The sequence below is a fragment of the Typopeltis vanoorti genome, chromosome 13 (assembly GCF_054136105.1).
Source record: "Typopeltis vanoorti isolate ZY-2024b chromosome 13, IOZ_Tvanoo_1.0, whole genome shotgun sequence".
NCBI lineage: Eukaryota > Metazoa > Arthropoda > Arachnida > Uropygi > Thelyphonidae > Typopeltis > Typopeltis vanoorti.
The window spans coordinates 92,164,709-92,192,500 of NC_143561.1; the positions used below are offsets into that span (position 1 = coordinate 92,164,709).

Consider the following 27,792-nt stretch of genomic DNA (forward strand, 5'->3'; position numbering starts at 1 on the left):
TTGATGGAAATAATGTGGGGCATGTATCTAACATTTACTATAATATAACTCGCCTTCATGTATATCTCCCCCCACCTTTTACTTTACAAAAAAAGAAATTATAAAGTTTTACATATACCGCACACAAACACTTGAAGAAATAGATAGTGAATGTTGTTATGACAATTTCAGATATTTTGGAATTTGGTTAAAGAGAAGCAGCATTTCAGCTCAACAATCATCGGCTTGCCTTTGTGGTTGAGTCGTGCGATCTTTTGTTAATACTGTGCCAATCATATGCATGTCTTCATATGATTATGTGCTACCTCTACCGGCCTACCATTACCGTTATCATGGAACTGAAAATGCAAACCATAGGATCCAATAAGAAAACTCAAAGCTTTTACACAGATCTATGTACAGATATGAAAGGCTATTCAAAGAACGTACTGAAGCTCTACTTCATACACCAAACTTAATCATAATGACTGCCTTACTATCCCAAAAGTTTAGGAAATTGTTATACTCAATTGCTTTAAATAGATTGTATCATAATAATTATCATTTCAGCCCAATAGTTTTAACAAATGTGCAACTAGATAATTTAAACTGAAATATATTGATTTTTAATTACTCAGTGATTTATAAACATACAATGCCAACTAGTTTCACCAACGGAACTGTTCGGCTTCTTCAGGGCTTATAATGGTAAGAGAAAACTCAAAGCCCTGAAGAAGCCGAACAGCTCCATTGGCGAAACTTGTTGGCATTGTATATTGATAAATCACTGGTCAATTAAAAATAAATATATTTCATTTAAATTATCTAACTGAGTGACCAAATATAGTTTAACAATGAAATGTGCAACTACTTAGACAGAGAGAGAGAGAGAGATTCAAATTTGACACATGTAGTTTATGGGCAGAGTTTTAGATATGCCATCCATAATTCAATATTGAGCACATGATAAGCACTGAATATTTACTTTTGTTGTAAATAGAAGGATTCTTTCCTCTCCCAGCACAGAATCTTCAACAAGAAACAATTTACTGATGGGTATTCTGCTTCTCTTATGTATTTTATGATCTTGCGAAGAGCATTTTTTGAAGGCATATATCACTGAGTCTCTAGAAGAACTGCTGATATGTTGATTTGAATAATCTGGCACAGCAGATCTTTCATTTGCTTCACACACTCATTTAGCCAACAGCTTTTGGAAATGGGGTAGCACCAACTTGTAAAGCGTGATTGTGGCTTATGAAATTTTGAACATAATGCCCACCATTCGGAATATTTTTGTTATTACTCTACTTTTGCAACTTTCTGATTTTCTTCTTTCACAACACTAGCACTATACATTGTTACAATGTTTATCTTGCACCAATAAATAACCACATTAATTTTGGCACTTCCCTACCGAGACAGAACAATTTCATAAACTTCGTTCATTTTTGCTGAAAGGTGAACAATAATATAATTTCTCAAATATGCACTTTTATATTTCACTCATTAGTGAGACTTGATAATAGCAGATGATGTAGTTACAGGGATAGAATGTGAAGGATTTAGTATTTTCAGGAATGATAGAGAAGATAGGATGTGAGAGAGGGGTAATGCTGATGATAGCGGATGAAATGCAGCCAAAAAGAACAGGAAATAGACAGGAGGGTGGCTGTTCATTTGAAAGTCTGGAGTGAGATCTATGCCAGTAAGATAAAATATATAGTTGGTTGTTGCTATAGGCCAGGGAGACCTTCATCAGAAGACCTTCAGCCCAATCACCCAAGAATACCAACATTGCCTGCTAAGAGGCACCATCAGGACTTTAGGAGAAATAATAGCTTCCTGCTTCTTCCTCGCTTACTGTTTGTTGTGCCTGCATGCACGTGTCTTGTTCTTAAGTTTCTTGAAAATGGCAACGTGACGTTGCCGAAATACTGAAGTATATTCAAATTTATTTTAATGTATATCCTAGTTGACGTAATTTCCTTAAATTATTTAGTAAAAAAAAAAAAAAGTTAGTAAGGAGTTGTTGTAGGATGAATGTTGAAGGAGGTTTTACAGAAAACAGTGGGAGATCAGGGGAGAACCAGAGGTCATCCCTGGAAGCTGTATAAGGAGGGTGTGAGCAGGGGAGTGAGAAGCGGGTTTTTGCATGCAGACTTGTGAATGATTGGAATGCCTTGCCTGAGAGGGTGGTGTCTGCAGAAAATTTGAGTGTGTTTAAGACACGTATGATGAGTTGTGTGTGTGTGTGACAAAAGGACCTCCTAGATGAGTCTTTGACTCCATGGAGTCTTAGGATAATAATAATAATAATAATAATAGCTACAGTATCTCTAATTTTTTACTTTAACTTGCAGAAAATTCACTTTTGATGAGTATAATTTATAAATTACATAATGGCAGGTGCTGCAAGAAAATCTATTAGGTAAACTGACACAAATTAGGATGGATATAAAGTTTGTAACATGAATAAGAAGGTGGCTGGTAGATGACATCAAAGAGTGGAGGAGAATGGAGAATATGGAAGAAAAGAATCAGAGAAGGCACGTGACAAGTGATGCCACAGGATTCTTGCAACTAAGCTGCTGCCATTTGAAGTATAGCGAATGATTTGATGGGGGAAATATCTAGTTGTTTGCTAGGGAAGACAACAGTTGGCAAAGTTGGTAGAGATCCTTCAGAATAATTTAAACAGATTGAGAGTGGAGATCAAGAAATAATAATTAGTGAAGAGAGATTCTATATCAAAGTTCACCATTAAATCAGTGGTTTGTAGGGAAACATTTTTCACTTATCTAGAAAATTGGATGAATTTTTTTTAAGAAGTGGGGAATTACCAATCTGAGCTTTTAATATACATGCTAAAAATTTGGCCTGTATAATAATAAGCACGCAAATTTATATAGTCAATGAAGAGGAATGCCTTCCTTATGTTCTATGGTCTATCTAAGATACACAAGGAAGGCATTCCTCTCCATCTAATTGTCGACTATATAGATTCGCCTACTTATCACATGCTCGATTTTTGTCCATGACATGGTCAAGTCATTATTAATAGTATGTTCCAACATAAAGATATTCATAAATTAAAATGGAGAGAAGGCACAAAAATAAGAAGAAAAGTCTTGTCATGTCATGGGTGATAGTGGTTCACTACTGAGGATTAGTCACGCAACTTTCAAAAGTGAACTATAGACTCAGTAACAGACTCCCTCTGTCAGAGAGCGAGATTGTGTCAGAAGTGTTAACATGGTGGTAGAGAAAATAAATAGGTTTTGATATTATTATTGCAAGTTTTGCCTGGATAAGTCATAACTGGCTGTGGATAGTTTATATTTTCAGGTGTTTACTGTTTAAAGTATTTTTTAGTATACTGTAGTTTCCCCCCCCCCCTTATCTGTGGGCTCACTATCCTTGGGGATGCTGAGGATTGTATTCTTGTTAGATCTAATATCCACTTTGCCTATGTAATTTTACATTGCCGAAGCGAAGCCATACGGTTCTTTCTTTTAGTAATAGACAATTCACAAGTTTTAAGCATGCTGTTCTGAGTAACGTGATGAAATCTTGCACCCTTTGTCCAGCATATCCATGTTGTATCGTATATGCTACCCATTGGTTGGTCACTTAGTAGCCATCCAAAAATATTAAATGAAAAATTACAAAAATAAACAATTCCTAAGTTTTAAACTGAATGCAGTTCTGAGTAGTTCTTGGTTATGAGATTGACTGCCACAATATCACAGCACTTGTGTTCAAGTAACCCTTATTTTACTTAATAATGGCCCCAAAATACAAAAGTAGTGATGAGTGCAATTCAGATATGCCAAAGAGAAAATGTAAAGTGCTTCCTTTCAAGTGAAAAAAGTTAAAGTTCTTGGCTTCATAAAATAACAAATAAATAATTTAAAAAAATGTATGCTGTGGTTGCTAATTCCATTCACATTCAGATAATGTTTATTACAGTATGTTGTTATAATTGTTCTATTTTATTATTAGTTATTATTGTTAATCTCTTACTGTGCCTAATTTATAAATTAAACTTTATCATAGGTATGTACGTATAGGAAACACATAGCATATATAGGGTTCGGTACTATCCGTGTGGTGTCTTGGAATGTATCTCCCATAGATAAAGGGGGGGGGGGTACTACTGTACGTTGTTAGCATTGTTTCTTCTTTCTGTGTTTCAAAATTGGCAGGTGCTGTAAGTATGTCTGTTGATACATTATCGTGCGCCCTACTTTAAGGCATGCAGTGCTTATAGCATATTTGTATCCTGGCAGTTGAAATGTGGCAGGTAAGAGACCAAGGGATACACATCTGCATAAAATGTAGGAAATGGGAAGAACTCGGTGACATAGATATCAGCATCAACTTAAGTGGATGCAGTAAGAGTGTGTAAGAAATGGGTGAATGCCAGTGGGGAGAGGTGACTGGCATGATCGAGGGTGAGAATGGTGAGCATCATGTAGAAATGGATATTGCATCAGGGAGTGTAGTATAGTTAGAGGATGGTAATAATTGGGTGGCTGAATGTTGAGCAAAAGCAAGTTGTTTGGATGGAGAGAGCGAGAGAGAGAGGGGTACTGACAGAAGAAGTGGAATATATGAAAAATGAGTTCAGAAGTAAAAGAAGGAGACTGGGAAATGATGGCTATGACAAGAGATTGGAAAGGATAACTGATGCAAAGCAAACAAGAGGAAATGAGTAGACCTCATCATCATCTGTTCCCCATCCTCCAGTAAATTGGTGTGGGTAAAAAACTGCTATCTGTTATCAAAGGAGCCTATACTGTAACTACCCACCTCCTAGTTAATTGGTTCCTGTCAGACCCAGTCAAAATTCAAAAAGGAGTCAAGCAAGGTTGACCTCTTAGTCCATTGCTCTTTGCATTGGTTCTTGAACCTTCATTACAGAAAGTCAACAAAATATGTGCTGTGTGAAATAATCTACTCTCAATCAGCACTAATCCTATCCACAGATTTACTAATGATAGTACACTTAATCTGTTCTTAATCTGAAAATTTTTTACTATTAAGTGTGTGTAAAAGTTGTTTACTTTGTATAATAGCTATGTATAAAGAGCACAAGAAAGTTGTTTTCAACTAACCATGCGGTACTCCCAAACTTCAAGATTATCTTATCTGCAGTCAGTCTTGAACAATGATAATCATACCATCATTTTGATGGGACAAGGTTAATGCTGTCACCTTCAATGCTACTAACTACTAACATGCAGTTGTGCCTTTTTGCTCACAAAAAAGATCTTTGCTTACCTATCCTAACTCTCAGTAATATACAAATTACTAGACTGGATCAGATCTTACTCCTTGGATTGACATTTACTTCAGCCCCTCTACCACATAAACACATAACACAAATAGCTTCCTCAGCCTCAAAAAACTAGGCATTCTTTTCCAATCGAGACACTAATTTTCACTCATCCAGGTGCTAGCTCTGTACCAATCCCAAATTTTTTACTCACTTCAACTAATATCTCAGAGATACACTGTGTCAGCTCTGGATCTTTTCTGTATCTTTGAAGCAATAACCTTTATGGTTAGTGCACCACCGAAATAGAACCATCTTCCTAAGCTTTTTGTTGGCCCTGTTAAAATAAGAGCAGCTGCTGCCCAATATCTCTTTTTAATCCAACTTCAATCACACCAACCCTGCTTCTTCACTTCTTCATTTATTCCATCTACCTCAGTTCTCTGAAACTTCCAAACCAGTCTACAACTTCCAACGAGCCAACATAAATGTCAATATATACACATTCTTCTACCTCTTATGTATGGGATTGATATATGTATACATATATTGCTTTGATGTATATATAAACAATATACATCAAAGTAATGAATCTGTCTTGAAACATCAAATATGATAAAGAAAGCTAAATAAATCTAAGTGTAAAAACTCGATGTAGCTTAGAAATATCAAAGCGCTTTACATCGATTTTTACATAGGTCAAGTTCCATGAGAACTGTAAATAACCTTGTTTGTTTCTATGTTTTTTATGCTAGATATTTTTGTAAGTAACCCTATGGGAATTAATTGCATTTACTCCTTTAACTAAAGTTTCTAGAATGTCAAAAACAAAGGCAATGCTTTGCCATTGGAACCTTGTGTAACAATTATGTATAAAGAGCACAAGAAAATTTTTTACTATTAAGTGTGTGTAAAAGTTGTTTACTTTGTATAATAGCTATGTATAAAGAGCACAAGAAAGTTGTTTTCGATAAAGTGTGTGTGTGTGTGTAAGAGGTGGTTGCGGGCTCTGAGCATAAACATCTTCAGAGTTTGTATCAAAGAGATCCGCTAGTTTCAGAAAATTTTCCACTGCTCAACAAGGAAAAAGAGTGCAGAGACGAGAAGAAAGAATAGGCCGGCCTTATCAAAAGGATCAAGGAGAAATGCCGATTTTCTTCGGGGGTTTACAACCCTTAGTGAAAGGTCCCATTATCGCAAAATCAAAGGGGACTGAACCGAACATTGAGAGGAGAAGAGAGGCAGTTATCGGCAGAGTCATCAGATGTCGGCAAAAGAGAAGAGGAAGGCCCCAGTTACTAAAGAGAGAGGCAGTTGGAACCACAGCAGAGGACAGTCAGAACCAGAACGGAGGCAAGCTGCAGACCATAGGCGGAGTCCGAACCAGAAGTTACGGCGAACCGCCAAGAGTACCGGATATCCTTTTTGCCGTGGGAGGTCAACCAGAGTCAAAAGCTGCAGAACGATCTTCAAGCCTGTATGCTGAAACTTCTTGCCTGAGCTTTTTGAATACCGGAAAAAATTGCAGTCCAAGGCCCACCAGTAATCTGACAAACCCCCCTTGAAGCAAGACTCTCCAGATGAAAGCCAAGGCTTGAGGAAAGAAAAGGGCATAGAAACTTTAATGTCGAACCTTTTCAAGAATGTGTGACAAAGAGTTTCTGTAAGTTCCATCTTTAATTGTAAATTATTCTTGTAATCTAGGAGATATGTTATAGATGGACTGATAAGAATTAGTAATAAGGAGTATCTAAGAAAGTCCTCTGATCTGTTATTGATTGAAATATAACTTGTGAAATAACTTGACATAGTTTGCTAATCTCTTTGAGAGTAAATTAGTGTCAGTAATTGAATTAAATATGCAGAGGAGTAATTGAGTAATTATATTGTATAGTTATCTAGTTTTGAAAAAGGAAAGTTTGGTTCTTTATGCTAAAAGTCTAAAGGATAGGTAGAGAAAGTAACCTCCCTATAACTTATTTAATGTACTTTGTTGTTATTGTAATTAAATGTGTTTTATTTACATGCAAATAGAGTGCTGCCTGATTTTTTTATTTTACAACTGCACTGTTCCTAAAAAAATCGTACCTGTGAGTGGGAAACAACCAAGGCATTAAAAGCGCTGTTTAAGTACTTAAGAACCACGACTGTTTATGTAAACTTTGTTGAAGGAATTTATGCTAGTAAGAGAGGGAGAAAGAGAGAGATCTACCAGACGTACTACTAAGTCTTCTGGCAATATAAATAATACTGGTGGCGCAGTCTTACAAATAAATTTTCCAGTGTTCATAGGCATATGACTAGTAAATACGGAAGGTGGATAAACATAGTATGCAGTAGAATAAGTAAGGAAGGTTACGAGAGAAAAAGCGCACTGCTGTAAAGAATAAAGATATCATATTATATAGAAAAATAATACATATGTTACATAAGAATTGCAGCAAATTCAGGCTGGGTATATTCTTTTCTTTTTAACAAAAACAATTCCATAAACTTAAATATATTCTTTATCATAAACTATCATGAAATCATTCTTTCAGCTAATGTAAAATCTCTTTTCACAAATTACTATTCACATATTAAAAAAAACTCTCATAACTAGATTGCAGCACTAGCTAGAATACTCTTCCTTACCATAAAGAGAATAAAGCTGCATTTATTTTCATCACAATCAATTTCCTGATATGTACCCTCAAGGGGTGTTCTGAACACCCCTTGAGGGTACAGCCTGAACACCCCTACATTATTTAGCATACATTATTATTAATCTCCTACTAACAATTTTCCTCCAAATTAGTCAATTACTTGTGAGCATCTAATATTTTTTGCACTCACATTTTGTGCTTCTAAGGCAATCAATCCACCTAGACCAATCAATCCACTTAGTCTTCCTCTGAGTCTCTTTCTTGCCATTAAACACCTGTTTTGCAAACCTTTTCTCACTCATTTTATTTAAGTGGCCATACCACCTCAAGATTAGTTCTGCTCACACATTATTCAATACTGTTACACCTGATATCCTGAGAATATAATATCTTCAGTTATCATGGTGTAACATAAAAAAAATAAATAACATAAATAAAAACCCCTGCATAAAAGGAATAATTTAATTAATAAAATATTCTTGCATCCAGTTTAAATTGAGTAAAATGTAAAGGTCTATTGTTTGGTTAAGATAACAAAAGAAAAGAATGTATTAAGATGTATTATGACTAAACAAGGAATTTGTATTAAATAAGTGGCTAACTAAGAATTAATATAGTAATGCGATTAAGAATGGAAGAGTTAAGTACATAAGTATAAAAGAATGAGTCATGAAATATGCTATGTAAGAAGCTACAGATTAAGCATTAAGTAGAATTCTGAGAAAAGGTTTAAAAAGGGGTTAAGATAGAGGCTAACACGAGAAATAACGGAATATCGCTTAGCGCCTATACCCGGATAGAAACTTCGTTACGAGTTGCCGATCAAAATGACATATGGCGGCAAAATGCTACCCAATTGGTAGACAGACAGAAAACAAGTAGGAGGCTGGAAAAAGAAGTAAGAAAGGGTGCCGTTAGGGAAGCAGCTATAAAAGGGTTGGTACCCCCCCCCCTCGTGGCTGTTCGAAGAGTAGGCTCTTTTGGGTTTAGGAGAAGACGTTTAGATAGTCAAGGAGGCTTTAGGCCTTTCTGCCTTTTTGCCAGAGGAGAAGAAACGTTTGGATAGTCGCGGTGGTTTTAGTTTGGTTTTCTAGTGGATTTCACGGTGTTCCTGAGTGGAGAGATATGGCTTGTATCCTCATGCCACAACAAGGAATCGAAGGTGAGCGGGAAAGCTATTCCTGTATTCCTATGTAGAAAGCGAAATATGCCATGGAGTCATAGGAAACTGTGAAGATGTCGATGTCCTCGTTTCGGATAGTACAGCCGACGCGCGCAGATGTTTATATAGCCCTGAATTGCAAGAAGTTATGCAAGCAAGTTCGTTCAGTAGAAGGTAAAGGCCCGTAAGTGAAGCTAAAGAAAGGTATTGTGAATTTTGTCTTATGTTAACTAGAAGTTGTTTGTGATAGGTACTATTGTCTTAATACGGAACTGTTAAAGTGATTAGGGAGAAATTATAATAGGACTTTAGAATTTGATAGAGAGTGTTAAAAGTAAACTAGCTAGTGTTGATAATTTGTGAATAATTAATTGTCCTAAGAATCTTGAGTGCCTATTATATTGTAAAAGGAAAGTTAATGACATAGTTATGTGTTAATGAAGTAAATGGTTTTGTTAATATTGAGTTTGATTAGTGTGAATTGAGTAATCAAGTAGCCTGAGGAATTTGAATGCCTAGTGTGATGTGTAGAGAATCGGAATTGTCATAAGTATGTGCTAGAGTAGTTAATCATTTTGTTAGTGTACTTGAAGTTGAATAATCTAATAGTGAGTGGTAATCTGATTTGTCCATGTTATGTGAATTCATGTTTTGTATGAAATTTTGTGGTGGCATGATCGTAGTAACTTTTGTCGAATCATAGCCCAACTACTTGTATTAAGCTAATTTTAGTGTGTAAGTAATTTAGATGAGTATTTTGATATGTACCATGTTTAGAGAAATAATAAACCTTTTGTTTAATGATAAAAAAAGTTGTCTGATATTGCTAATCCAATGCACCGCTTAGAAACATTCGAGCCTAATCACGCGGGGAATTAATGTTAAGAAACGGGAAGTTTAAGGAATTAATGTTGAGTAACAAGAAATAGTGTCACGACTGCAATAGTTACACTTTCAGATATTTGAGTTCTTTTTCCTCTGTTTATGTATAAAATATCCTAAACTAAATATCCCAAAGGGCGCAGTTAAAATACAAATACTAGGGATACTACGGGGAACAATAACTCAGATATTAGTAGAGATTTTGGTGATGTCTTGAAAGTAGAAGTTAGAAGAATATAGACGAAGGCAATTTGTAAGATAAACAAAATCATAAGATAGAATAGAGACATAACAATACCAACAATGTCAAGTTCCTTTAATATCTTCATTTTTAATATGATTCTGCCATTGATCCCCTCTGTTTACACACCTAATTTTTCCCAGACCTCTCATATCTGTCTCTAGTCTTTCATCAAGTGCTTTATTTCTACCCCAAATCTAAATCAATCATTAAACCCCAGTCTGAACATTTGTCTTATATACTGCTAGCTTGCTGACTTCTCTGCTATTTGTCTAAAAGTGAAAATCTGATCTTGAAAACCTCTGTTTGAACCCAACTTGTTCTTCTTTAAGTTCCTCTTCTGCAATTTTTCTCAATCTCTTTTCAAGTATTCTTGTATAAATCTTATCTTAATAGGAATACTTAACAAAAAAATTCTTCTGCAATTCTCATATCAGTTTTATTCTCTTTTTTTTTTAATTCAAGCATAAAAAAGGGAATACTGAAAGTTCTACTCATTCCAATCGTCTGGCATTTGACCTTCTGACCAGGCTCTCTGAATTATGCAGTGAAGCCACTGCAAAACGTGCTTGCATTTTCACCTGTATTAAGAAAAGAAACCATTTTCCTTAGAATGATAAAAATGTAACTGAAATTAATCAGGTATTGAATTTAATAAATATGCATTTGAACCTAGTTTTTAGATTATCTTCAGAGTAGGAAATCAAGAAAAACTCAGTAACATTTAATGAGTGAAAAGACAAGTCCATACAATAAAATAGTCTGAATTTATAACATGTCAGTGGATGCTCAAAGACACATTAGAGTCCTGCTAAAGTATAAAATTTTAACTCAACACATACACAAGCACCCTAGAGCAGGAATTATCAACCTTTTTGAGTTCTGGAGCACTTTTAAGATGAGGAAACAGTACTGGGGGCACCCCCACCCAACCATCTTTTTTAAAGCAATCAAACAATCAAGATAAATTTATGTTTGGATAAATAAACAAAAGGATCACTGTAATTTTGTTTTTATTGCAAAGGAACAAAAAAAGTTTTAAACAATTTAAATAAATTGTGAAGAAAAATGGATTTTAATGAGATCCTTGGAGATGCATATAATTGACAAGTCCTTCGTAGTTGGGAATATAAGATGATGCTGCAGCTTGCTAGCAATCATTGAGATGTTCATCCTTTAGTTGCAATCTGAATTTATATTTTATGATGTTCATGATGGAAAAAAATGATTTGCACAAGTATGTTGATACAAAAAAGATGTTATCTTGTATGAACAACTTTTTAAAACAGGAAATCTTTCTCTATCTGCCAACCTCCAAAAGTTTTCATTACCTTTATACGACTCTAATGTGATATCATTCTTGAGATCTAAAATTTCCAGTTCTATTTCTTCTGTTGTTGCATTGTTAAAGTCTGTAATGAGTTCAGCAATTTCGATCACACTTAAGTCTGATATTCAAAAAAAAAAAAATTATACCACTGGCTCAATGGTGTTGAACTGCTGAAACCTCTTGTCAAATTCTTCCTAAAGCACTTTAAGCAATTTAACAAATGATTCTGGGACAAACTCTCTGTTGTCAATCATTTTCTTCAGATTTGGGAAATGACTGAGAGACTTCCGCTCCAAATGATATATCTGCACAAAGTCAGCTTCTCTTTGAATGATCTGATCGAACTTATCATCATCAAATGTGGTTTTCCTTTCCTTGGAGTTTTTTTTTTAGAGAATTTAATTTTTCTATGATATCCATAAGGAAACCCAAATCCATTAACCAAAAAGGATCATTAACTGCTCATAGTTCTGTTCTTTGGAACTGAGAATGGGAAGAAGCAGTAGGCTTCTTCCCATTCAGATTGATAATTATATATTTTCTTTTTTTTTTTTTTTACTATTCCACATTCATTTTAGGGGAGGACAGTAACTGTTTAAAATCCAAGAAATGCTCACAAAGATGCACTCAAACTCACTAATACTGACTTTTAGCTGAAGAGAAAGACTGATTGGTATTAACACACTGAAAGCAGGCAACTTTTTTACGCAGGATCTTCCTGCACTGATTTCCCATAATAGAATAATAGAGATTTCTATATGTCTGAGTGGGCACCTCTGGATGTGTTGGTGGGCTCTAAGGTGCAATGGGCATAGGGTTAGTAATCCATACCCTAGAGGGTTTTGTTCACTGCTGCACTCATTCATTCTTCAGTCATATTTTTTACCTTTTTAGGTTTTCATAAATTTTCATCTCGCCAACATTAGACAATCTCAACTCAGAGCTGTATCAAGCCAAGAGTTCAGATTCACTCATTCTTCAGTCATATTTTCTAATCATTTGTGTTTTCATAAATTTTCACATTGCTGACATGACTGATTTTTCAGCACTCATACTCTCAATTTAACAACTTCTTATTGCTATGCTACCATAGTTGATGATATCACTATCAATAGTAGTAATTATGATAGTGCATTATGTATAATTATCTTCTTTTCATGATGAAGGCAGTAGTAATTATGATAGTGTATTATGTATAATTATCTTCTTTTCATGATGAAGGCATTGTTCTTCTCAATGGTTTATAACTTCTTATTGCTAATACAATCATTACTAACCAGTTGATCCATGACAACGTTTTAAAACTAACTCTGAGCAAGAGGGCAGGGCCAATGCACAAACTTAGGTTAGCAATTCATATATCAAAGTTAAACACTCTTATCAGACTGCCAAGCCCACAAAATTCAGCCAAGACAAGGAGTTTCATTTTTTATTGTGCATATGTGGGAGTGAGGAGGAGGGAGACAGAGAGAGAGAGAGAATAATTTTCTGATATGTACTCTTAAGTCATGCTAGGATAGCACTGCATAATTATGTTTATATCATTGGTAGCATCCTATGAACAAGTTTCCTTTCCAAATTAAACTTTATTTGTCTGGTCTCCAATAGTGTTAGATCGTACAATTCAATGTTCTGAGGCACTACCAACTGCTTCAATCCACCTAAATTTTGCATTTATATGGATATTTTCCTGCCATCCTGCTATCAGATATCTGTTTGCTAATCTTTCTTCTTTCATTCAATTGTTCAACTGTTCAATTGATTATACCACATATCTCTATTCATCCATTATTCCTCTACTAATGTCAAGTTTCTTTCTAATATCTTCATTTTAATATTATTCTGCAAATGTTGTGATCTGTTCCCTTCCCTAATACACCTCAGATATGTGATGTGGTCTTTGATTAACTTTTATTTCCAATCCAGCTTTCTAATTTATAACTTAAAAAATCTATTTGAAGACAATTCAGTGTTCAATGCTTTGACTAATTTATTTCTTATTCCAAACAAATTTATTAAAATATCTCCTTCCTGTGCCAGTTTTATTTCTTCTGTTATATACGGGGCAAGCAAAAGTCACTTGACAGGTAGAGGCATTACAACGGACCAATGCTGAACAACTTTCAACAACTTTGATAATCCCAAAGTTGTTGTCTTTTTTTCTGTAGGAAAAATTTCCTTTACCAAACATGAGAAAGAAATATACTGAGGACATGAATCACTTGAAATTCTCTGATGTTCTTTGCTTTGCTTCAACTGCTATCAAAATTGCCTTAATAAGTTGTGCTTTTAATATATACAGAATTCTAAGCTTTATTGTTGTTGTTGTGCTTTAAGGTTGGTTCTTGTTTTGCTTAATAAGGCATCTAATACTCTTTACCTAAGGGACTAGAATGCTTATAGGTTGGTGCAGTCACTATAAGTTTGTGCTTTTGTACGTACTGTGTGTGTGTGTGTGTGTGTGTGTGTGTGTATATATATATATATATATATACTGCTGAAGATAGCATCAACATAAGCTGGAATGCTGTTTGTATTTATTTATTATTTGTTAATAAGTGGTAATATAATTTGAGAACCATTTACAATGGATGCTTATCATCCAATTTATAAGTTTTCATCCTTCCTCATAACTGTCAAAGGACATTATGGATCCATTATAACATATTGAAGTTTATAATATTCCCTATTTTTGTGGATCCCATATTTTGGTCAGACAAGCAAATCATTATCAGATGTAAAAAAAAGCATCAATATTACATCTAATTTTTAGAACCTGAGGACTCTCATTATGCTATCTCATCATCCTAACTTGATGTTTATTCCAGTCATGGAATCCTGTGGACTCTATGATTGGGAGGGGTGGAAGAATTCACATCCAGTCATGAATGTCAGTTCATAATTATCAATTATGACTGTCTCACTTCTAAAGAGTTTGTATGAGCAAATGCCTACACCAGTGGTTTTCAAACTTTATACCTCTGAGCCCCACCTGATAAGAGAAAACAATGTCAAACCCCTGCAGGTTTTATTTATCAAAATAGAAGTCATACTAAATTTGGCATTTTATTCAGTTTATTTTGTGTTTTCTACATACTATTTAACAGTTTTTGACACAAAATAATTAAAGTATCACAATTTTAAGCCTACAATAAAAATTAGTTTTAACATTTGCATTTAACCAAAATACAGGGCGTTTCAAAACGAATGTCCAGATTTGAAAATTGTATATCTCTGCAACCACGAACTACAAATGAATGCGACTTGTACCATGTGAACGGCCTTGGCCCAGAGTTTGATATGACGACTGCTAGATATATATAATTATAAATAATTATAATTCTATTATAAATATAATTATTTGAAATTGGGTAATTTTTTTTGAAATACCCTGTATTTAGTCTTGAATGATACTTTGACTTCATAGCTGCCAAAGCGGAAAAGCCTTTCTCGCATAAATAAGTTGTTGCGAAAGGAATAAGGATCTTCAATGCTTTTTGGCTCAAAGTTGGGAATTCCTTGCCAATATGTATCCAGAACTCTGACAAAGACAATTGCTTAAATTTACTTTTCAGTGAAGTATCACTAGTGAGATCTATGAATTGTTCTTGCTCATTCATGTTCAAAGATGATGGCCCAGGTGCATTTTCAAATGGGTTTTTAATCCAATAAAATTCATCAAAATCATCATAAAAGTATTTTTCGAAATGAACTTTCAACATTATGAGATGATCAAGTAGGCAGCTCATTGGAAGCACTGGATTATCAGTGTCTTGTACCATTGACACTAGAGTAGGGAACATGTCTAGCGTGTCGCTTTCCATACTGTGTCTCCAGAGCTCTAATTTTCTCATGAATGAACTTTGTCATTCCAAGAAAGTACAGTTGCCTCATTCCTTGAAGTGTTGAGAATATTCAGTTTCTCAAATATATTTGTGAGGTAAGCCATTTTCAATAAAAAAATCCTTATTGCTGAAACTGTCTCCCAATGAGTGGTTTTCCCCATTAAAAAACAAAGCACCTCATGTCTCAACTCAAACATTCTCTTTAATACCTTGCCTCTTGAAAGCCATCGAGCATCACTAAAAAAAACAACAACAAAGCAGTGCGTTTGGCACCCATTTCCTCACACAGCATTTTAAAAAGTCTAGACTTCAGAGGATTTGTCTTGATAACATTGACGGTTTTTACACTCATCTGAAGCTTCATGAAGAGATGGACTGAGTTCTTTAGCTGCCAGAGCCTCACGATGTATCATGCAGTGAGTCCACACTGCTTCGGGAGCAACAGCTTTCATTTTTGCTTGTAATCCAGCACGGTCTCCAGACATTGAACGAGCTCCATCTGTACATATGCCAGTGCACTTATCCCATGATATATCATTTACATTAAAGAAAGCATTAATCATGTCAAAAAGACTTTGAGCTGTTGTTGTTTTCAAGATAGGCAATTCCTCTCGCATATTACACTCATCAACAAAACGAATGTATGCAATCAAATGAGCATCGTGATGAATATCGGTCGCTTCATCCACTTGAAGCAAAGCAGTTGTTACGCAACTTCTCAATTAACTGCTGATGTAAATCATCAGAAATATCTGAAAATCTTCTACAAACTGTGTCATTAGAGAGGGGGATATTTTTCAATTGTTGAGCAGAAGAGTTACCCAACATTGTTGATACCATGTCAGTCGCTGCTGGCAAAATCAGTGTTTCTGCAATTGTGTGTGGTTTCTTACATTTAGCAATAAGAGGCTAAAAGGGCCTTGGAAGTCACATTTGTAGTTTTAGCAAAGTTCTGTTGGGTGGACTTCAAGCCACTAAGCTTTCTAACAAAAAAATCTTTTGGTTTATTTGTAAACACATGATGTTTGGTTTTAAAATGTCTCTTTAATATGTTAGGTTTCATACTATCTGCAGCTAAAATACTTAAACAAATCAATGATCAAGAACGTGCACAATTACACATTGTGGACGTTCTTGATCATTGATTACAGTTTTCGTAAAGCCTAGTGATAAATAGTTCTCATCATACCTTCTTGTTTTCACACTCCGAGTAGCTTCTTTCCCACCACTAGTTGAAGGAGCACTGGTATCTTCATTTCTATCACTATTCAGAAAATGCTTCATGATCAATTGTTCATAATCAAGTCAACTTTAAGAGATAAACAAATGAGCACAATTGCACTGAAACTTTGAATGCATAAGAACACAACTTCAAACAGGTATAACCACTGATCACTATTGACTCTGGCAACAAACTGCCCCCCTCCCGGCCCAACAAGCGCCAATGAGATGTCATTAACTTTCGGGCACTCGTATCTGATCTGATAGACACATGCTAATTGTTAACATGAATATTCTTTAACCTATCTATTGTATAGGTTGAAGGTCATGAGTAGCTGCACATGAGTATATCATGAGTGCTATTTTGCACTTTTGTTGCTGTCAGTTTGGTTTAACACGTGTTATGCAAAGATTTGTGATATTTGACCCTGCGGAGGTCCCGGCAGATCTGACAGATACTTGCTAATTGACATAGATATTTTATTGTATAGGTTGAAGGTCATGACTAGCTGCACATGCATATGTTATGAGTGATATTCCGCACTGTTTTTTTTTTTTTTGCTATCAGTTTGGTTGAACACGTTTTTTGTAAAGGTTTGTGACATATTTGAGAGATACCGCGAGCTCCAATGTCAATACAGCTCATGAATATAAATATAAATGCTCAGATTATTCATATGCTGAACAACAATGTGAAAATACGGAGCAGAATATTTATTAGAAATCTCGTAATGCAGTTAGTGTCAGAACAAAAAAAATGGCGTTCAGAAATCTCTACAGGTGTGAATAGGCCTTTACACCTGAAACTTCATCAATTTCAGATACAATTTGAAGGAAATTCTAATGACGACATAGATACGGCTCCCTCGACAAACAGAAAAAGAAAAATATGTTTTATGTGCTATGCATCCAAAATGAGTCGCTTATCAAAATAGTTTTGCAAGTATTGTAAAAAGTATTTATGCCTTCAGCATAGCAATATTGTTTGCGATGACTGTTATGACAGAGTTTTGTAAATCCAACTATTGAAGATTCTGATTAATTAATGTTAAATGCATTTGTTTAGTTTTATTTTCTTTCATTATTGATGTTTGAGTTATTTTGTAACAAAAATTATTATTCTTTATATTTCTTTGTTTCAATAATTTCTAGATTGTAACTGAAAATAAATAAACAATCATGTATTACTGAAATAGAGAGCCAAAGGCTTATTTATATCATACATGTCCTCTAAAAGATGTGCTTTACATTTATGGAAAATACTAAGGAAAGTGGTCTGGAGCTTGCTCCACCATTACTATGAGTTGCCCATAAGGCACTACTTATGCTTGCATCCACCGAAAATTTTAGTTTCTATATATTTGGCACGAATATATAGAAACTAAAACTACGAGTTGCCCATAAGGCACTACTTATGCTTGCATCTGCTGAAACTTTTAGTTTCTATATATTTGGGGCATATATAGAAACTAAAAGTTTCTATATTTCATAACTGAATATAGAAACTACAAACGATTGTAGATTCTTTTGTATTTTCTATATTCAGTTATGAAATAATGTTGGATTCAATATTCACTTAATTTGTACCATCATGTATTATATTTGCAGTGCTTTTTCTTTATGTTTTTTGCATTTTGGCACATACTAATAATGAATGTATCTCTCAGATATACCGAGTCGTACACTGCAAAATTACCGCTGTGAGCTCCCAAGTGTTAAGTCACTGCTTTCAGCTGCATGTGTATAGTGCTGCCTGGAAGAGGATGCGGCCGCTGCCGAACTATCAACACTGCCTCTGGCACATTCATTTTATAAGTGCAAGTGAAGAAAATAATTATTAGTTATTTTGAAATTCGTGATAATTAACACGTTCGCTGCCAAATATGAGTATACTCGTAGACATGAGTCTCACAAGCCAACTACGAATATACTCGTATGTCGATTACCGCTAGCTATGAGATTACTCGTACTAACATTGAAGAAGTGAAAGTGATTAGCATGTGGTAACAAACTATGCCTGAGGAGCGTGGCAGTGAACGTGTTAAAACCTGTATCATCAAAACTTTTTCTTTCTGTATTTTTATTTGTTGTTATTTTTAAAACTGATTTAGAGCAGTTTTAATTTTTATCTGTAGGAAAGTATGTTGTGCCCCCTTTCAAGCTATTCGCCCTCCCTGGGGGGGTCATGCCCCACAGTTTAAGAACCACTGGCTTACACCATTGTTAACACATATATACATGGAGTCATAACCTTGTTACAAACTTTAAAGCCATATTCTACTCTTCAAAACAATGAAATGTCCCAATAAAGGTATAGAAATCTCACATTATTCAAGATACAGCTCTTTGCAGTTGTAGCACAAACACTGACAATTTGCAAAACAGATAGATGCATCCAGACTATCAAGTATGTCCTGAGTAAATGGCAGCTGCTATTTGTTTCAATGTAAGTCATTTGTCAATATTCTGCAATGGGGTGAGTTCACATTAGCTGATTTTTTTTTAATGTTGATTAGTCAATCTATAACTATAGTACATTAATATGTAGAGAGTAGAGAGCTAAGAAAGGAGAAACTGGTTCACAGTTGATTTGAAGACCTGTGTGTTCTTTGGGAAAACACACAAGAAGGGAGACTGTTCCAGCAGTAGAATGAATGAAAGAGGGAGAGGGGGGGGAAGGAAGAAACTTGTTTTGTGAGTTTGGAGTTGAACTGTAAAGAGGATGTTGGGTGACAGCTGAATGTATTTTCAATGGATTTAGTAGAGAGTGGATTTCAATGAATTTAATAGTGAGCATATTCCAATGGATTTAGTAGAGGAATTATTGATGCTATAATTACAAAGGCAAAGTGGATACTAGATTCAACATTATTTCAAAGCCGAATGTTTATAGAAACTATGAAAGTTTCGTAAGCTGACCTGAAAGCTTATGAGGACTGTATTCTCATAAGCTCTTAGGTCAACTTATGAAACTTTCATAGTTTCTACAAACACTTAGCTTTGAAATAATGTTGAATCTAGTATCCATTTTGCCTATGTAATTTTACATCACCGAAATGAAGCCTTATGGCTCTTTCTTTTAGTAATTATTTATGCTAATTCATAAGAACAGTTATCATGGAAATATTTATAGACAATGCATGCTGTAGAAACCAAACATCTATGTGAAAGAGGGTGGAGTGAACTGGTAAGAGATAGGTAATTAATTAACTTAATTGCCCTCTTCTGTATTTAGTCAAGTATTTTTAGGGAACTCTTAGGAGCACCATTCCAAATGTGAAAGCAGACTGATATGCACTTTTGTTAAGGACATATCAATGGAAATGCTTGTGTAGTGTATCAGCTTTATCAAGAGGTTTTCCCTGGGCACTTGAATTACATGTACTGAAATATTCACTCATTTTTATCATGATTTGCATTTGGAAGCTTGGCACAGTAATTGCAGTGGAAGTTTCCCCGAATAGTTATATAATCGAAATGGTGCATGAAACTGCACCATTTCCAGTGGGTTCAGTTTCCTTTTACCAGATATCATCATCACCAATTAGTATTTTGTCAGTGGTTTCTATTTCACTCTTGTGTGCTTTGCACAGACAAACCGATGTTCATTCAATAGATGGTATTTTCAAACATTACAACAATGACATATCAGCCAATCAAAATATGCATGCAGCTATTCAGTCAAGATATGAGCAGCAATTCTCCATTAACATGTGAACAAGTATCACTGGAGACAGATTAACACAGCGGTTCATTTCTGTATGTTCTGTCAAACAGGTTTAAAGGATCTTTGTACTGTGATTTTGAAAAACTGTGTAGTAGACATCTTCCATGAGGTACTCAATAACATTCCTTTAGTGTGGAAGAACAATGTGGTTTATGAATGACCAAGCACCACCACACTGCAGTCATGAAGCCTGAGGGTATCTTGATCAAAATCTCTGAAAGATAGACTGGTTGAAGGGGACCAATTATGTGAACCAGTTACCTAACCTAAATCTTCAATTTTTATTTTTGGAGATGTCTGAAATGACTTCAATCAGACACCAGCCAGAAAATTTTGAGCATGTGATTCTGGTAATGGTGAGATGGTTCAATGGCCACATGTCTGCTGCAGCCCTCAAGCAACAATTAGTGAAGAAAGGTGTTGCAGAGAATACAAGTAGATGGAATGAAAGATGGGGAGAAAGTAAAACTTATTAAGTGGATTGATACCTAAACTGGAAATAGATGTTAAGTAGCTACTCATGTTTATACAGGCTTGGGCATAAAATTAGACAAATGATGTATTCCAGTTCAGTGAACCAATTCCTATTGAGCTAACCACAGAAAACATGCAAGACTAAAGAAGATCATTTGCGTAAGCAGCTGAAGTAGGGGAAGAGCAAGCCATCAATAAGCTGAAATGCCATCCTCTGGAAAGTATCAAGAATTTTTAGAGAAATTTTAGGTGTCATCTCAAATATGAGAACCATATTCTAAGACTGGATAGATATGGAATTTGCACTGGATTAACAGAAAACAAGGCTATGAGCACAATGCACTTATGCTAGGAGAGGGCAGCAGGGTAACACTGGTTAGCAGTAAATGTCAGTCCAAGAAGAAAGGTATGTCTGAAAATCTGAATATTACTAAAGCTGAAATAGACTCTTTGATGAATATTAAAGGAAGATAAGTAGATATTGATGAAGTAGACCAGATATTGATCTCTAATGTCTGTCCATCAGCCATAGTTTCAAATCCATCCTCATTTGCTCCAAATTATGTAATAAGATTCCGTGCAGTATCCTGTGGAATGACTACAAAGACTAACAGTATCATGACATAGCCATTTTCCTTATTTAGTTTTCTTTATTGCCCATGGCTATTTTAGAAGGAAATCAATGTCTCCACTTTTCTACAAACAAGCTGTGAATTCGAATCCTGTGATGGCATGGATGCTTCTGCATGTTTTTTTTTTTTTTTTTTTTTTTTTTTTTGATAACAGATGATTGTCACTGATAAGTATTAAACCATCTTACTATGTGGATTCAGTTTCTGGAGACCAAATACGACCTGAAATGGTATGAAAGATTATGTTTGACATGAAGAGATTATTCTGCTTATCCATCCTCTGGCTCAGTAATGATTTTACAAGATACTATACATTTATGAATAGGATTATTATTAAAATAATAAATTTAGTTTAATCCTTTATCCAAGTGTGAGCAAACAAAGTTTGCACCTGAAAATATCTTCAGGACTGAGGTAAGGTAGTACAACACTAGGTAACTCACAGCAAAGGTGGATCAGGCTCTCAACTCCCTGTCTCAGTATCTCCCATAACGCACAGCACATTTCCTTGCAGAGATGTATACTGCTATGCATTAAGGGAGGGCCACTACCCATACCGGTTTCGACCTTCATTGAGGTCTTGTCGGTGGGAGACAGGCCCAGAGTGGCAATACTAAGGCAGAAGCAATAGGAGAGGTCATCCTTACCTATAGGAGTTGCCAAAAGGTGTGCCACCTTATTATTAAATTGCTCTGGATTTAGAGAAAGATGTTGAAAGTTTATTTTTCACTTGGTTAGACTATAATAAATTTAGTTTAATCCTTGTCTCAGTATCTCCCATAATGCACAGCACATCTCCTTGCGGACATGTATACTCTATGCATTAAGGGAGGGCAACTACCCATACCAGTTTCGATCTTTACTGAGGTCTCGTCGTATGGGTAGTGGCCCCTCCCTTAATGCATAGTAGTATACATATCCGCAAGGAGATGTGCTGTGCATTATGGGAGATACTGAGACAAGGAGTTGAGAGCTTGATCCACCTTTGCTGTGAGCTTCCAGGTGTTGTACTACCTTACCTCAGTCCTGAAGATATTTTCAGGTGCAAACTTTGTTTGCTCACACTTGGATAAAGGATTAAACTAAATTTATTATAGTCTAACCAAGTGAAAAATAAACTTTCAACATCTTTCTCTAAATCCAGAGTAATTTAATAATAAGGAGGCACACCTTTTGGCAACTCCTATTGGTAAGGATGACCTCTCCTATTGCTTCTGCCTTAGTATCTCCACTCAGAGCTTGGCTCCCACTGACGAGACCTCAATGAAGGTCGAAACCGGTGTTGTGCTACCTTACTTCAGTCCTGAAGATATTTTCAGGACTGAAGTAAGGTAGCAAAGAAAGTTTGCTTTATCCAAAGCAAACTTTCTTTGCTTTGGATAAAGGATTAAACTAAATTTATTATGTGTTGAATTTTTTCTTGACAATTATTCATAAGACTATTAAACTTTTTTTATATAATCTTTGTCAAGTAGCTTAATTTTATCCTCCTACATGTTTCGCCAATCTTTTTCTATTGGCATCCTCAGGGAATACAAACTAGTAAGCTAAAATGAAGGTTACAGACTAGGTTATAACTGATGGTTCTAATTCATACAAAAAATTGATATTGTGCATGGCAATGTGCGTGTCTCGTTAACGTGATTTATTCTTTTTGGCTCATGACGTAATTGTTATGAAAGTTCATTTCTTTGATGTTTAATGATCTGATAAAAGTTTTCCAAATTTCTGGTAAAATTAGACCTTGATTCTTGTTTAGGTTTTCAGTTTTATGGGTGACTGTAGCTGCTTCTTTAAAGATTCTTGAATGGTAGTTATCTTCTATGTATGGCATAAGGCTCTTATGCCACTCAATGTGATGGTTATTAGAGGCAAAGTGGCACGAAAGACCTGAAATGTCTTGTCTGTTATTTCTGACATATCCTATGTGTTCTTTCTTTCTCGTTTCAAAGCTTCTAGAGGTCTGACCTACGTAACTAATACCACATGAGCAAGGTATATTATATACTCCAGAGTACTTGTAGAATGGGTGAGGAGCTTTCGGTGATCTTAAAAATTTCCGAATACTGTTGATTGGTTTGAATGTCACTCTGATCTTATGTGGTTTTAAAAGGTTAGCTAATTTTTTGGAAAGACTGCTGACAAAAGGAATCGTAATTGTACTGATGTATTGGACGTCATCACGTTGTCGATGTGGTATATCAGTAAAGAGAATCTTGTTATAGAGTCTTTTGGGGTAACCATTTAAAGAAAGTTCTCTGGATATTGTGGTTAATTCCGTTAGTAGGTCATCCTTGTCTGTCATATACTGTATAGCTCTTTTCTTGAGACTATGGATAATGCTAAGTTTCTGAGCTATGTGATGAGCTCAGTTGAAATGGAGGTAATGTCCAGTATTTGTAGGTTTTCTGTATACAGATAGGTTGATACTATTATTGGATAGTTTCTTTATTAAAATGTCAAGGAATGGCTTGACATTTTAACCTACAAATACTGAACGTTACCTCCATTTCAACTCAGCTCATCACATAGCTCAGAAACTTAGCATTATCCATAGTCTCAAGAAAAGAGCTATACAGTATATGACAGACAAGGATGACCTACTAACGGAATTAACCACAATATCCAGAGAACTTTCTTTAAATGGTTACCCCAAAAGACTCTATAACAAGATTCTCTTTACTGATATACCACATCGACAACGTGATGATGTCCAATACATCAGTACAATTACGATTCCTTTTGTCAGCAACCTTTCCAAAAAATTAACTAACCTTTTAAAACCACATAAGATCAGAGTGGCATTCAAACCAATCAACAGTATTCGGAAATTGTTAAGATCACTGAAAGCTCCTCACCCATTCTACAAGTACTCTGGAGTATATAATATACCTTGCTCATGTGGTATTAGTTACGTAGGTCAGACCTCTAGAAGCTTTGAAACGAGAAAGAAAGAACACATAAGATATGTCAGAAATAACAGACAAGACATTTCAGGCCTTTCATGCCACTTTGCCTCTACTAACCATCGCAGTGAGTGGGATAAGAGCCTTATGCCATACATAGAAGATAACTACTATTCAAGAATCTTTAAAGAAGCAGCTACAGTCGCCCGTAAAACTGAAAACCTAAACAAGAATCAAGGTCTAATTTTACCAGAAATTTGGAAAACTTTTATCAGATCATTAAACATCAAAGAAATGAACTTTCATAACAATTACGTCATGAGCTAAAACGAATAAATCACGTTAACGAGACATGCACAATACCAATTTTTTGTATGAATTAGAACCATCAGTTATAACCTAGTCTGTAACCTTCATTTTAGCTTACTAGTTTGTATTCCCTGAGGATGCCAATAGAAAAAGATTGGCAAAACATGTAGGAGGATAAAATAAAGCTACTTGACAAAGATTATATAAAAAAAGTGTAATAGTCTTATAAATTTATTATAGTCTAACCAAGCGAAAAATAAACTTTCATTTATTATTAAAAAAATACAAACAAAATATTAGTTCTTTTTTTTTACTAAATAATTTAAGGAAATTACGTCAACTAGGATATACATTAAAATAAATTTTAATATACTTCAATATTTCGGCAATGTAACATTGCCATTTTCAAGAAACTTAAGAACAAGACACGTGCACGCAGGCACAACAAACAGTAAATGAGGAAGAAGCAGGAAGCTATTATTTCTCCTAAAGTCCTGATGATGCCCCCCCCTCGCAGGCAATGTTGGTATTCTTGGGCGATTGGGCTGAAGGTCTTCTGATGTAGATTTAGATTTCCCAAATTTGCGGCAGTCTCATGCAGCCAAATTTGTTGAGGTTTGGATTGTTTCTTAGGGCTGAAGCTGATTCTATGAAAGCCTTTCATATTTGTATTTACTATGGTGTATTATCGTGGCTTTCTTCCAATGTATTCTATGGCAGGTATCCAGCATATGGTCAGCAAGACCAGAGTGGCTGTATTGGTGAAACCAGATGTAGTCCTTGTGTTCTGAAATTTTGATATTTGCTGTCCTGCCTGTTTGGCCAAAGAACGACAGCTTACAACTGCAAGGGACCTGGTATACACCAGGTAGGTCTGGGGGGGGGGGGAAGTTGGTCTTCAGTAGAGCGGATAAGGGATGCCAATTTTTTATATGGTCTGTAACAAGAAGTTAAGTCATGTTTTTTTAGGATTTTTGTAATTTTTTCAAGGTGCTTTGGATATAGGGAATGGTGATGGATTTAGAGTAATCTTTGTTGTGAGGTGGGGGGGTTACTGGTTTCAATATTTTTTGGATTTTTTTTGAGGGGGGTAGCCATTGGCTGAGAAAGTGTTGAGAATGTGGTTTAGTTCTGTGGTTAGGACATTGTCATTTGAACAGATAAGTTTAGCCCTGTTGGGTAGTGTCTTAATGACTCCATATTGTTGCGAGGAAGGGTGATGGGATTGTTGGTGAATGTATCTGCCTGTATGGGTGGGTTTTCTATAGACTGAAAAAACCAAGGTTCCATCAGGCTGGCGGGTACTAGTGTGTGTCTAAGAAAGGAAGGCAGTTGTTTTCTTCTTCTTCCAGGGTGAATTTGATTCTGGGGTTTTGGCTGTTTGACTGTGTTATGAGGAGTGCATCGGAGCCATGTGGCCAAATAGCGAACACATCATCCACATAGCGAAGCCAAATGGTTGATTTTTGTGGGGCAGAGTTTAAGGCTTTCTCTTCAAAAGTCTCCATATAAAAGTTGGTCAAGGGTCGGGAGAGTGGAGAACCCATGGCTGTCCCCTCTATTTGTTTGTAGAATTTTCCTTGCCAAACAAAATAGCCTGAGTTCATAGTGAACTGAAATAGGGCTGTGATATCGGGAGGAAATTTAGCTTGGATTAGCTCTAAAGATTCTTTGAGTGGGACATTTGTGAATAAGGAGGAGACATCAAAACTGACCATTATGTCAGTGTGTTTGAGTGTAAGGTTTTCTATGCTGGCTTTGAAGTGGGCTGAGTTTTTCATGTGTGAAGGTGTGTTGCCAGTATAGTGTGAGAGAGCTTTGGCCAAATGTTTAGCTAGTTTGTATGTGGGGAGAAGAAAAAAACAACTGCCTTTCTTTCTTAAACACACTAGTCACTCGCCAGCCTGATGGAAACCTTGTTCTCAGTCTATAGAAAACCCACCCATACAGGCAGATACATTCACCAACAATCCCATCACCCTTCCTCGCAACAATATGGAGTCATTAAGACACTACCCAACAGGGCTAAATTTATCTGTTCAAATGACAATGTCCTAACCACAGAACTAAACCACATTCTCAACACTTTCTCAGCCAATGGCTACCCCCCTCAAAAAAAATCCCAAAAATATTGAAACCAGTAACCCCCCCCCCACCTCACAACAAAGATTACTCTAAATCCATCACCATTCCCTATATCCAAAGCACCTTGAAAAAATTACAAAAATCCTAAAAAAACATGACTTAACTTCTTGTTACAGACCATATAAAAAATTGGCATCCCTTATCCGCTCTAGTGAAGACCAACTTTCCCCCTCCCCCCAGACCTACCTGGTGTATACCAGGTCCCTTGCAGTTGTAAGCTGTCGTTCTTTGGCCAAACAGGCAGGACAGCAAATATCAGAATTTCAGAACACAAGGAGTACATCCAGTTTCACCAATACAGCCACTCTGGTCTTGCTGACCATACGCTGGATACCTGCCATAGAATACGGTTTAAGAAAGCCATGATAATACACCATAGTAAATACAAATGTGAAAGGCTTTTCATGGAATCAGCTTCAGCCCTAAGAAACAATCCAAACCTCAACAAATTTGGCTGCATGAGACTGCCTCAAATTTGGGAAACCTACATCAGAAGACCTTCAGCCCAATCGCCCAAGAATACCAACATTGCCCGCCAGGGGGACACCATCAGGACTTTAGGAGAAATAATAGCTTCCTGCTTTTTCCTCATTTACTGTTTGTTGTGCCTGCGTGAAACTGGATGTTGAGTACATCCAGTTTCACCAATACAGCCACTCTGGTCTTGCTGACCATACGCTGGATACCTGCCATAGAATACGGTTTAAGAAAGCCATGATAATACACCATAGTAAATACAAATGTGAAAGGCTTTTCATGGAATCAGCTTCAGCCCTAAGAAACAATCCAAACCTCAACAAATTCGGCTGCATGAGACTGCCTCAAATTTGGGAAACCTACATCAGAAGACCTTCGGCCCAATCGCCCAAGAATACCAACATTGCCCGCCAGGGGGACACCATCAGGACTTTAGGAGAAATAATAGCTTCCTGCTTTTTCCTCATTTACTGTTTGTTGTGCCTGCGTGCATGTGTCTTGTTCTTAAGTTTCTTGAAAATGGCAATGTGCCGAAA

At 35.8% G+C, this 27,792-nt stretch overlaps 1 protein-coding gene across 1 annotated transcript in view; it reads right to left on the minus strand.

The window, feature by feature from the left end:
* Positions 1–27,792, minus strand: part of LOC150100366 (cytochrome P450 20A1-like) — a 185,839-nt gene that overhangs the window by 46,405 nt on the left and 111,642 nt on the right. The window lies entirely within an intron of this gene.